This window comes from Cupressus sempervirens, chromosome 9, assembly GCF_028749045.1.
Source record: "Cupressus sempervirens isolate cs-2001-9-10 chromosome 9, ASM2874904v1, whole genome shotgun sequence".
Classification (NCBI taxonomy): Eukaryota; Viridiplantae; Streptophyta; class Pinopsida; order Cupressales; family Cupressaceae; genus Cupressus; species Cupressus sempervirens.
Window position 1 is genome coordinate 536095018 of NC_143126.1, and position 9287 is coordinate 536104304.

The 9287-nt window shown below is 33.2% G+C and overlaps 1 long non-coding RNA gene across 1 annotated transcript; it reads right to left on the reverse strand.

Annotated features, from left to right (window-relative positions):
• Positions 1-301: 301 nt before the first annotated feature.
• On the reverse strand, positions 302-590 carry LOC149539713 (uncharacterized). The gene is made up of 2 exons (XR_016356333.1): positions 456-590; positions 302-368 (listed from the first exon to the last, which is right to left on the reverse strand). It is a non-coding gene; the product is annotated as an uncharacterized LOC149539713 (long non-coding RNA).
• Positions 591-9287: the final 8697 nt, after the last annotated feature.

Genomic DNA, 9287 nt, shown 5'->3' on the forward strand with positions numbered 1-9287 from the left:
GGTCAAAACAATAAAAAAGTGCATAAAGTTGCAAACACTACCCTAGCGAGAGACAGTATTCAAAGAAGTACATATTATAAATGACATGCATTGATGGAAGTAGAGCCAGAGTATTGTGAACTATCTCAAGTGCTTCAATATTGGTTTCTCCCACATGGCCTCATCCAATCTTCTTTCTATTTATCCCCCCACATTATTTCATATAGCTTTTGAGATAAAGAGTTTAATGGTGGTATAGCTAATATAGTAATAAGATGCTATCATCCCCAGGTTCAAAGGAGAAAGATACATATCATCTTCATTTTGCAAAGCCACCTTAGGAAGAAAGGAATTTGACATCTTGAAAGAAATTTATCCATAGAAAAGTCCTACAAAGAGAACATGTGGATTTTGTGACTAGAATATCAAAACTGGAAAACAATAGTGAAACCAAACATTTGTATGAGAAATTGCACCACAGGAAGTTTTTTCTGGTATGCTAAATGCTCAACATGTAACTTCACATTTGATGCAACTGCAATCCACGTGGTATAATTCACATCTATATATTCTTTTGAAACAACTTCATACATAGTCCTTGCACTATCTTCAACAACTTTCAGTACTTTTGCCTCCCTTTATTTCCTATGTCTGAAAAAATTAATTTTGTTGTCTTAAAGATCTAGTGGACAAACTTATTAAAATGTAAAAAAATATTTGCAGTGAAATTTTCCTACATAGAGAAAACTAATTAAATCAAATAACCACCAAAGAAATGATTCCACGAGGCTAGCTTTTTCTATGTTTGTAAGAGGAAGAAATGTTTTGCTAATCATTTCGTTAGAGAAGTCCAAGGCTTGAGTTGGAATCCAAAACAAAGGATATAGGAGCTTCAGTCAATATGTAGTTTGTCTATGCTTTTGAGGATATCCCTAATATAGGTGAGATAATGAATAAGAGTGTGTGGAGTGCTTACATAGACCATTTTACTAATTTTCTACCATAGACCAAAATACATAGGCATTCTAGTAACTAGATTTTGATGCTCATCAATAACCATATAAGCCATTACATGCATAAAAAGGCTTTACCTATTTGGATTGATGCTTATAGGTGAAAGTCCATGGATTAATTTGTTAGTATCCTCTTGAATACCAAGATCATTTAGAGGCATTTGTACATGGAGAATCATACTTTGACCCATGATACTCCTATCATGTGTGTTCCCATCTCAAAGATTAATTCAAAGATGTCTCCATACACAAGGATACTTCAAATTAAGTTTCTCAACACCTTTTTGGCATTCTAAGTTATATTTAATGAAACAACACAAAATAGAACAACGCACATGAATAAGATTATGTTCAAATTAGAAAGGATGGTTCTTAAGAACTAAATATTACTCAACCTAAAGCTATGAATATATAACTATGCACACTTTGGAAGATCGTCAATGGGATTTGCATAAGAGAGATAATTGAAAATAAACTTGACCTACCATTTTTAGTCTCATAGGTTGAGCACAAGACCTGAAAGGTTTTTATCTCACACTCAAGGATTTTAGTATCTAAAAGTTGCAACTACATTGAATCACGAATAACTAGCTGGCTGAAAATAGAGACCAATTGATATATATGTACATGCATTGAATAAAAAAAACTAGTTCTTGAATAAACCACAGTGCAAGATTAAAAAAAATGAATCATAGAAGTACACACATTTACTAAGATGAAAGACCAAAAACCTCAACATTGTTCTTCACTACAATCCCCTTATTAAACCCTTTCACAACACATAAAACTCAAAAAAATGTGCAAATAAATCAATCTCTAGAACATAAGCTCACTTTCAACTCCCATCGAGAATATCTTGTGCTAAAGACATTTATATTTAGGTTAAAATTAATATTCTTTTAGATATTTGAAAGCGATAATTAAATACCACAAAATAAGTCTTACAAAGAAAGGCTATCCAAAAGCTTCAAGAAAAGTGGATAGTAACTTAGAAGAAAATTTATCTTAGAGGAGTGAAAAAATAAAACAATCTAAATGTAGGTGGCTCCTCAATGGCCCAACAATAGGAATTGACCAAAAATTCCACCAGAGACAATTAAAGATAGTAATTAGAATTTTAAAAAAATATTGTTACTCACCAAGTACTCCAGGTCCTCCATGGTCAAATTAATAGATGAAAATGTGGTCATTGGGGCCACTATCCACCACTTTACCAAGGAGGAGATCTTTCATGCACTCCAATGCCCACTCTCTAGAAAGGGTCCCAAAGAACTCGAGAAGGGCCTGAAAAGTTTTGGAATCGATAGTTTCTATTCAATTTCAAGAGCACAGGATGTTTCATAGATAAGTAGCTCAACAACGTGGGTGTTGATAATGACAAGTTTGATATTAGGCAACTCTATATAGTGTTGTAACCAAACTTAAAATATTAGTGATGCATAAATATTTCCTGAGAAACTATTTGACATAAGGAAAAATAGAGTAAACCTAAAAAATATTTCCACAAAAATTCATATAGACAATATTTCATAAAAAATATTCAATCTATATTAAAGATCAAGTGTACTCCCAACAAATCACCTACGTGAAGTGCACACATATATAAACCAACTTTATCTCACAAATGTGCTATACGAGGATGGTCATAGTGTCTAAAAATTCCATTTGGCAAGATAGAATAACCAACATTAGGGAAAGTGACCATATTTGAATCAAAGGTTAAGTGGTAGAGTTCTTGTATTTGTATTTAATAAAAACTAAGTTATATAGGACTAGGAATGACAAAACCAATCTTTGTTTGAAGCCTTAAAAGAATTTTGCCTAATTTTCCATATTTGGCCTAATTGAGGGATATTGTCCCTAAAGCCTTAATTTGACCCAAGTTTTCTAAGAGCCCTAGAAAGGTGGTAAGACCTTAGAGAAGTGAAGTCCACTTGGAGAGACAGAGGTCAACATTGGGTAAAAGCTAATAACCTTGCTTGGCATCTTGCAATGGGTTGGGTGCTACTAGGAACTTAAGAAGATTTTGGTGGATTAAGGCTGTAGACTTTGCATCAGTTGAGGCAAGATATGAGCACATATTTTGGGCAGCTTGCAAGTTACACTACCTCAACTTGGTGATACAAGCAATTGGCATCCAAATAAAGTGGGTGAAAGAAATAGTGTGCATTATTCAAGCACATCATTCTTTTCTTTGGAGCATTATGATTTTAGGATATGCAGATGATGAATTGATCAGGCTTTAGACCCTTCCAAATAAAAGTGGCAGAAAAGATGACTTATTGGGATGAGAAGATGAGAGGTAGATGGATTTGGGTTTTTTTATTCCTTGGTATGTTAGTTTGAGCTTCACTTGGTTTCAAGAATACTATAATATTCTCTACTTAACAAGGCCAACCACGTGAAGGTGGAAACTCATCTAGCCTCACCCCCCTCCCCCTAACATCAATCTAAATTCTCCATTAACATCTAATTACACACTTCATTCATTTCATTCATCCATTTATGAACTATAAAATTCAATTAATACAATCACATAATATTCATTAATATGATATAAAATTCATTAATACGCAATAGTAATCAATACTTTATATTATATTATCAGAAGATTTTACAAAATTTTTGCCTTGTTCAACTACAGGCACCGGGGGAAAAAGAATAGGGAAAAGAAAACCCCCGATATAGCTCGAGATCAAAGTCTTGTATACATTACAGATGCCCTTTATAAGGGTCTTTAAGAAGGCATACCTCCTTTTATACAAGGGGAGGATTTTTGATAGAAGAACCTCCAAAAAAAAATACAAGGTTGGATCAAAATCTGTCTTAGCCAGATTCCCTTCCCAACATATTGGGGATTACAAATAACAACGACTGAGAGGGTTACAAATATTAATATTGGAGGAAATTAGAGCAACAAAATTTTGAGATCTCTGGTCTGGTTAAAGAAATGATGGACACTGGAGGTAAATGTTGCAATAATCCTTGAATAACCTGCAATAAAAAACCAATATTCCATGGCAATGAAAAGAAGGGGGGTAAGGGGTTAATAGGTCTTACCCCCCTAAAATAAATATTTTACAAGTCACCTATTTTCAAAATAGGAATCCGTAAAACTATTTAGCACCTTACACTTCTAGCTTTGGTCACAAATAGAAATATACACATACAGAGGAGAGCGTATGAATGATTCAAATCTGCATATGAAGGCTAATAGGCACATCGTGACTATCTTCGACATTCTCCTATGGCTCTTGTGGTTCTAATCTTATAATATGAGGCTTCCTCTTCTTTTTTTGAGCATAAGGCTAATGTGCTCCTGTAATATTAAGAAATAAATGGGTTTAATTCTAAACATTTTTTTTAATGTTATAAGTATTTCATTAATCTAAAGAACATAATAGGGATTTTTTTACTTGATAGTGCCACATCATCTACCACATTTTGTTCAACCCCAACCTCAACATGCTCAACACTAACATCACGCTCGACTCCATTACCATGATGTTCTCCATACTAAAAATTTATCACATAAAGGTTACACCAATTGCAATTTAAGATGCCAAATTTTATTAATAATTACATAATTAATTTTCAATAAAAATTGAATATGTACCTCTATCACTGTAATGCACATTAGGGCCTTTGTCATGTGTAGGATATGTGCCTTCATAATCATGAGTAGGATCTATACCGAGAGATTTACATATTGGGCATGCCTTGAACAAGATACTGAAAGATTTCATCAACAGATATATGTTGCTTGAAGGATATAATGTGCACTATATGCCTAGTTGGGATTGCCATGGGCTGCCCATTGAGCTCAACGTTTTGCAGTCCATAGACCAAGAGGCAAAGAAAGAGCTCACACCATTGAAACTAAGAACGAAAGATGCTCAATTTGCCAAGAAACCTATGTGTTTATATATGTTTAAACACATATATAGCATGTGTGTTTATATTCAAGAAAATGCAATTGGCAAGTATAAAGCTAAATCACACAACCTTTGCAAGCATTATTGATGCCTATGCAAAAACAAGAGCTTTGGAAAAAGCTATGGACATGCATTAAAGCATAAAGAATTTTTGTTAGATGTTTTAGTCACAATTTCCATGGTAGACATGTTTGAAAAATGGAAGCATAGACAAGGCATGTGAATTTTTTGACAATATTTATTTATAAAACTATATGTTGAATGAGGAAGGGAAACAACAAGAAGCAAATGACCTCTTGAACTAAAAACTAGACATAGTGTTTCAATTCAATTATTTCACATGTAGTAATCTTATTAATTTTTACTGATGCAATTATGGATAATACTTGGAATCTTTGTAACAATATTTTGAGTAATGGGATATCTCTTGACATGTTTACTTAAATGCACTTATCCAAGAATTGTGTTAAACAAGGGATAGTATGAAGAAAAGTAGAACCCAATTAAATAATGGTAAAAGGATCCACACTCAATAGAAGAATTGGTGGTGTATCTTCTAACAAATCAAAAATGTTGTCGGTAGTATTACTAAGCCCCATATTTGGATCTATGTGGTGTCAGCATTCATTCCAAATTCTAGTGCAACTCTTCGATAATTTAGAGTTATTCATGCAAAATAATATTGAAGAGATTTTCAAGATGAATGAAAAATTTGAAGATGCGTTCATGATAATGTTCATCTCCATAGCAAGAGCTTTGGAAGATTGTGATAGCAAGACAAACTTAAGAGTTCCCAAAAAGAACAGGGGCTATCAGAAACAAATGCAAATTCATTTCCACCTAGTGGGATTTTTTTAAAGCTTTCTAGTCCACAATAAGGACTTAGAAGAGAAGGATTTATTTTTTCATTCTTTTAATATACACAATCAACAGGGCATTGGCCTTTTACCGATCCAAAATAATAATAAAAAGCAAAGGATTGGGTAAATATTCTCTGAAGGGGATGCATTTTAGTTGTGCAATGAATTCAAGATTTAAAGGGAAATGATAAATCAGGTAATAGGAGGTGACTTTGGCCCAATGGACAAACATTAGTCTTAGCTAAAGTTTCTAAAGTCCTCTACATTCTGCCAAATAATGCAACCCCCATCAAATCTATTTATTTTTCACTAATTTGACCATATAATTTTTTTAGTTCTATCCCCAATTCTCACACTCTCAATTAAGATTTCTAGATAAAGCAGGTACAAGAGGTACCAAATCTTTGGTAGAACACGTAAAAGTGGCCACTTTATAGAGTACAACATTAGAATAGTTAGTTGTGAAGGAAATGCCTGAGAGTATGTAGTGTTTAGGCACAAGATTAAGGAATGGTACAAAAATCATAAACTTCAGAAGTAAACAGATGGACAAAATCACAATCCTAACATATCAATGTGTTATTTAATAATGTTCCTGCAATATCTATGGTGGTGAGTTCAACAATTGATAATGTTGAATATCACCGGTAGCTTGTCTTCCATACACACCAATGATGTCAATCATTGTGCTATGAAGACTTGGTTTGCTATGAATAGCTACAAGGGAGAAACAACAAAAGTGTAGAATGCAAATGGATTTACTTGGCACAATGCATCATATGCTCTACTATGAAGCAACTACAAGATGTGTAAACACATAGCTATTACTTTGAAGGTTCTTAGAATATGAAGAGTGTTGTTAAGATTTAGAACCCAAAGTACCACTCAATACTGAAACATTTAAGTTTTCATATTCCTTAGCCATACCTTGTAGTTGGAAGCAATCTTCCTAGATGATGATTTTATGAGTAAAAAAGAAACACCGTGTTGATGGTGATTCTGCCAATGGGATACATGATGATAATAATGATGATAATGATGACGGTGATCATCCAGATGGGTTAGGAAAAAAAGGAAGTTAGAATTTGTTATCATTTTTGCTATCTTTCATTGCAAAATCTGATGAACTAGACAACTCTATGTAATGAGCTTTGGTGTTGAAATGAAGATCAAGAAGAAAAAAGAAGGGTGGTGGAGATGAAAGGAGTGGTGGAAGTGAAACACAACCAACCATCCCAGAGTAAGGCAACTTTGCAACTCTCTTGCTTGTGGATTTTTCATAAGTTAATGACTAACATTAGCCAATTCTATTGATTTGTATGAATGAAAAGAAGAGAAGCAATAGAAGATATGGATATTGACTCAACAACTATGCCAACTATGATGGACATTTCATCTGAAAGGTCTCTTGTTTTCACCTATTCTACCAACATTTTTTCATTTTTGTTTTCAATGTCTATAGTTGTAAACTAAGATTGTTGGACTGCATAAAAAAGCATGCTGATTTAATCTGCTCTTAGACACAACCTAACAATTCCTATTTCTAAAATAGTTTTCCTTTTATATAAGGATTTTCAGTTTTCTACACTTGAAAGTAAAATAGAACTAGTATGCATTATGGATTTTCTTAGATTTTTGAATGTGATATTGCCACTGGTTCTTACTAGGACAATATGCATATCTTGTAATATTGGCTTGCCATTAGATGACATTACATGGAGGCAGTTAATAAAATAGTTCAAATGCCTTACCTATGATTCCACATTTTGCATGCATGTCTACTAGGGCAGTTGCAACTTAAACAAATATATTCTCTCGATATATCTATTTTGTGCATATCCAACAACCATGGCTTTTGACTTTTGATGATCACATTACATTCAAGCATCCTATCAAATAGTTCACATGACTTATCTATGCTTCCATTTTGCAAGCATGTCTCCCAAGGAAAATGCTACTACTTCATCTACACCATTTGACAAAATCCTTTATGCTTTGATGGATGCCTATAGCTTATCCCAAAGCTCTCATCCAACAATGATGAGATGATCAATTGGGTGTACTCCCCTCTGAGTGAAACTTGGAATATGGTTATTGACACATGACATTGTTTAGATGTCTCTTCTCTAGATATGATCATAAGAAGTTTTCAAGATGTAGAACATTGTTATTATAAACTTGAAGCACTTATAAGGAAAAGGGACCAAAAAAAAAAGATGGCAAAGAATCATTATCAAATTGGGAAGTCATTATTCAAAATTTATGAATCAAAGGGAATCGCAATGTACAAGATATTATAGAGGTGAATTCAAAAGCTTTATAAGAGTCTAGCAATCATGACCATGATACACTACAAGGATAATATCTAATAAATGCTATTCACAGTCAGTTTCAAGACAGAGAATTTAGGAAAGAATAGGGATTGTTTGAAATAACAGGGTGAACAATCAATGGGATATTAATGGAAATAAAAAAACATGTTGAAAGACAGATACCCACATTCATCTCCGTGCATGCATCCAAATGAACTAGTTAATGGAATTTGGTGAGGTCTCTACATACAAGGTACATTGAACTAAAAGCTTGAGTCAATTGACTAAGCATCGATGACTTGGAAATCATTGTTGGAAAGGTTCACCACAATTTATAACAGGTCAATAGAAAAGATTGATATTTTTTTATCAAAGGAAAAATATGTATGAAAACCTAGAACCATACTTTTTTCTGAGATGTAAAATATCATATATGGTACTCTAATTTGATGAAAAAACTTGAGTTTTGTGCATGCAAGACAAAGTAGGCAGAGCAGCAGATGAGCATGACAATGCTAGTGGTGTCGATAGAAACGATATGCCACATTTCAAAAGTGGCCTTCTTCTCTCCTCTCCTCCACAAAAATGGCCTAGCATTGTCCCGTTCTTCTACCCTTGGTCATTAGCCAAACCGCTTAACACATTAACAATGAATTAGGGTGCATGAAAAATAGAACTTTTTTTCATTTTAACATAACAAGCATGTGTTGGTCGAAATTGTTGGTCAAAATTTCAACCAACACGGGCATGGATTTTTAAAAAAAGACATTTTTCCTTGCTTATTCTAACCAATTTGACCCTATTTTAATAGATGGTCAAAAAAATTGATCTAAAAATGGGGTCAAATGTACTAGTGATTATACTTATGCTTTTATATCTTAATTCCCTTTAGTGTATATTATCTTTAGTTTTACTTGTGCTATCTTTCTAGAGTATTTGTTTCTTGATTACATAGTTAACTACTTTAAAGTTCCAATTTCCATCTACTCATTCTCTTTTTGTTGGTATTTAATTTAGCCAATATTTCAATTGATCTTGGTGTTTAGGACATATTTTCAAGTATATTGAGTTGGCTTATTCGAAAAAGTTTTAATTTTCCTTTGAAATGATTAGAGATAACTGTGATGATCAAATTTCATTTCTACCATCCATTATGTATTTATACCACATGCTATATATAGCCTTGTA